General features: G+C 39.0%; 1 long non-coding RNA gene across 1 annotated transcript in view; it reads left to right on the top strand.

Moving 5' to 3' along the window:
• The first annotated feature begins 1,710 nt into the window (after positions 1-1,710).
• Positions 1,711-4,331, top strand: part of LOC309670724 — a 35,188-nt gene continuing 32,567 nt past the window's right edge. Inside the window, exon 1 of the long non-coding RNA XR_014269033.1 lies at positions 1,711-1,835. This is a non-coding gene — a long non-coding RNA (uncharacterized lncRNA). The remainder of the gene's footprint in view (positions 1,836-4,331) is intronic.

The raw sequence follows: 4,331 nt of genomic DNA, 5'->3' as shown, positions 1-4,331 counted from the left end.
ACATGGTACCAAATTACTGTAGCAGAGATTGGGAAACCTCTGTTTAGCAGGTCTGGTTTATGGTTATGCTAAAAATAGAAGTGAAATGTGTAACTCATTTCAAGAACAATTTCTTCACTGAGATCACAGGATCATTTAAAGCTGTCCAAACACTTAGGGTGAGTGTCCAGATAGTCTGGATTTATTATTAATTTTTTTGCAGGAAATTTGGAAGTGGGACAGCTTACTCACCGTAGATGATTCATATCTTTATGTCCCAGTTCAAAGTGGTTCACCACACCGTGGTCACAACTCCAGAAGTGTCAGATGATCATCAGACATCATCCCTGCCTGTAAGACTGATTGATTTTTCCAGCTTTCTAGAGTTTTCATAACTTACTAACCTCTCCCCCCAAACCCAAACAATTTAGGTTCAAGAACAAACATTAGGAAACTGTTTACGAAATAATTAATATATTAGATTCCCCAATAGACAAAGCTTTTAAAGCCAGAGCTCTGGGGACTCAAGTGCGGAGATACTGCCCTTCTCATGGACTCTTAAAACGCTTTTCCATGTTCCCTTGCAGAGGTTTTAGCTTTTCCAGTTTTAAATCTTTTTGTCTAGACAGCAGTAAGTAAGTGGCATACCTTTCAGTCAAGAATGGTATGGTTAAGTCTTTCAGATAAATATAGCTGGATATTTAAATACAAAAATAAATGTCTAAAGCTCTACTTATTAGTAGCATCTGTCTCGTGCTTGATGTGTACTTCTCAGAAATATTCTAATACCTACAGAGGCTATATTTAAGCAACCTTGCTTCTGCTTTGGTGATCACATGTCATGCACCGCCTATATTGTTGATTTTGTTGCTAAGCCCCGCTGTGAGTTCTAGTTTCCAGTGTTTCAGGTTACATGTTTAAACCTGGCCTTCCAACTGTTTCGCACTATCCTGCGTGTCCCTGTCTACTAAAGCTGATACTCCGGAGGCCCTCTGTTTCCACCCTGATCCACATTGGCATGATAAATTGAGTGGAAGGAGGAGTTAGGATTACAGATTTTTTGTTTACGATAGTTGTTAACTTTCCACTTCGGAAATGTCAATAAGAGGAAGCCTTAGCAAGCACATATTGGGTGTATGCGGTCAGCAGATTGGCCTCTGCCACCTTCCCCCTTTCCCAGACAATTGCAGCCATTAAGGAACAAAACCCAGAAAATATGATGAACCTGGCATGCGTCAAAGCCGAGAAATGAAAAAGAACTATAGAGAAAAAAAAATCTACTTTAAAATTCTTTCCTATAAGCCTTCAATTGGATGTTTTTCTTTAGGACAGATAAGGAAAAATTTGATCTTATGGACACTTCTTTGGAGGATTATATTTAGGCCCACTTGTGTTACTGGAAGAGAGCTCCCTGTACGCTTCTGGGGTTTCAAGTAACTTACAATATAAAGCGTCAGTGACTTCCAGTGGGACTTGGGCTATCCCAGTTAAATTCTGTGCATGACGACATATCAGTCAGAACGATAGAGCTTCATTTCTGCAAGTAGAAACCCCTCATGCACTGTGTTATGGAAATTATTGCTCCGTGCCAAGAAACTTCACGTTACTCCATCAGGCGCAACTCCGTTCCTCTGACTGTGTCTGAATATTTTCTGTATGGGGCTATGGGTAGTTTGTGTTTCTTCAGTGAAATAACTCTAGAGTCTCTATAAATGTTTTGATGCATTGTGAATTTTTTTGGCAACGTGTTATTTACTCCTATGATTACAGCAGCCCCCCTTGCTTGTTTTTATACTTAGAGCAAAGAAATACAAACATCCTTACCATCAAGAAGGCTAGGCTGGGTAGTACTAAAGGTAGGTTGTTTTTAATCTCTGTACTGCCTGTATTCTAAGCTGCTGTTTGTGTGTGCCTGTTTTGCCCTCTGGTCCAGCAGAAGCTGCTGTTTTTCAGGATGCAATAAAAACTATTTTCTGAAGACTTGCTTTTGGGGGTGAAGGGCAAAGGAGAGAAAAAATCCAAGCTGAACAAATCCATACGCTGAGGTTGACTTTACCTTAGAAAAGTTGCTTGGATTTTCATGCCCCTGCACCAGTTCATTGATCTACATGCCAAAAAGAGCTGGTTGGTTTTGATTTACAGATTCTACATTGTTTAGGAGATTATAGTCTAATTCTCCTTCTGCTGTGACTAGTCAGGGCATGAACTGCAGTCATAATGATAGGCACTCTGTTTCTGGATTTTAGCATGCTAGGCAAGGAAGTCACTTCAAAGTAAAGCTGAAACACGTGAAGAAGAAGTTGTGGGGGAGAGAGCGCTAGGAGGAGGAAATTAGATTGACCTTGGCTTATTAAAGAGTAGTATACACTGATGAATCGATTAATTTAGGCACCACTAAAAAGGATAGTACGAGCTGAAAATGATGTCTGGCTTTTATTAATAGAGTTGGTGTGAAATAGCAAATGTAAGAAAAAGGTAATTTGGAAAAGGGTTCCAATTTAATGGGAAAATGTTTTGTTGCCAACGGTTGTTGGTAGTATTTGTGTTGGAGTTGTGTTCGGGGTCTGCTTTGAGATGAGAGCACAGGGAGGAGCCACACCGCACTTTTCACTCTGCATCCGTCTAGTAAAAGATTCCCTGTCTTCGGTGGTTTACAGCTCCCACAGAGGTGGGATAAAGGGAGTTCCCACTTACAGAGAGCATCGAGGGCAGGAGCTTAACTGCGAGACTTTGAAAATGTCCTTCAAATTACTTGGTAAAATGTAGTTTAAGAATGTGTAAAGCTGCTCTAGGCGTTTTGGTTTCATTCAGAATTTTCTGTTTTGTTGTTGGTTTGCTGTTGTTTTTTTTTTTTTTTTTTTTTTTCTCCCTTCTCTTCTCAAGGCTGGCCTGAGATCTTAGAAGGCACTATAGTTTAGACCTTTGTATTTTAATAACATTTGGCTCTTTCTAATCTCTTACCTTCAGACCCCTCCATATGCTATTACAGCACAAATGAAGTACAAGAAGCCCTTGGTTAAGACTCTGGATGTTTCTTTGTAATAGACAACTTATTTGTTGTATTTTGCCTCTTTGTAGCCAAACATGATCCTCTATCCTTTGATATTTTAAATTGTTTCCTTAATTATTTCTGGGACTAATTTTTGGGTTGTTGCTTGCTCAAGAGTAGTCTATTGTGTGGTCTAATGACAAAATTTGAGCAGATTAGGCTTGCTAGTACTTGTTTCTATCTAAAATAGATGTCATGGTGAGGGCTGAGTTTCTGACACAATATTTACAATTATAAACTCAAAAGTTGCTTTCTGTGCATTTTCTTCAATAGTCAATTAAGATTCTTTGTCCTGATTTCAGTCAGTAAATTTGCTCATTAGAGCGTTTTTATGTAACCACTTTTTGATCGAGACATCTATGGAAAAGTGACAGTGAAAAAGTGGTAACTGAGAGAAAGGTTAACAAGTTAAACCAAACATTAAACTTTAAAAGATTTCAATTTGTGAAGCATTAAAGCTGTCCTAGGTATGAAATAATTTAGATCTTAATTCACCAGTTCATCTTCATCGTGGAAACACTTCAGTTTGGCGACTGCAGAGAGATTTTAATTGAGGTGCGTGCCTCTGCCCTGTTGAATCAGCCCAGAGTTGTTTTGCTCACCTGGAGATCTGCTTCCTCTAATAGATGGAGGCCAAGTTTGTTTTATAGCTTGAATATTAGTGTATATCAAGACAGCCAGATTTCTTAGGGGAAGCTCGATTTAATCTGGAAGCCAAACCACTCCCAAATGGATACGCTTACATCCCGGCTGCGCACATGCACATTCTTTGCTCCCTGGCAGTGAAGAACACGCAATGAAGCAAAGATTTCTTTGACGTCAGCATTGTAGAGACCCTTTTCCCTCTCCTTCTCTCTCTTACCCTTCAGTTTTGGATTCAGGGGTCAGAGAGGTTCAGTTTGGGTATTGAATTACAATGTTGTCACTATTTTGGAAAGGAAAATGCCGGCTGAAAATGTGAAACCTTTTTTTCTCCCATTTTGCACAGTAAGTATCCCCACAAGTAAAAATATATGGATGCAACTGCGGTGCCAAATTAAATGCTATCAAAAGCATGGTAGCTGTAAAATTGTAGAGGTATGTGAAAGACTGTTTAATCTTTTACCTGCTGTATGTGATACAATAACATTGATATATGTTGAGCAACCATTTGGGTTTTTATATATCAAACAGAGAGTCTGTGTATTTTGAAATTTAATCCTCATGAAATATTTGACATCCTGAATGGGATAATTGACACAGGGACACTAATTAGGGAGTTGTAATTCAGAAGGTTCTGATCTAACATGTGCTTTATACTGAC

Source organism: Vanellus vanellus (genome assembly GCF_965231255.1).
Source record: "Vanellus vanellus genome assembly, chromosome: 3".
In the NCBI taxonomy this organism is placed as follows: domain Eukaryota; kingdom Metazoa; phylum Chordata; class Aves; order Charadriiformes; family Charadriidae; genus Vanellus; species Vanellus vanellus.
Note: the sequence above shows the minus strand (reverse complement) of the source record. Positions and strands in the feature narration are given on the sequence as shown.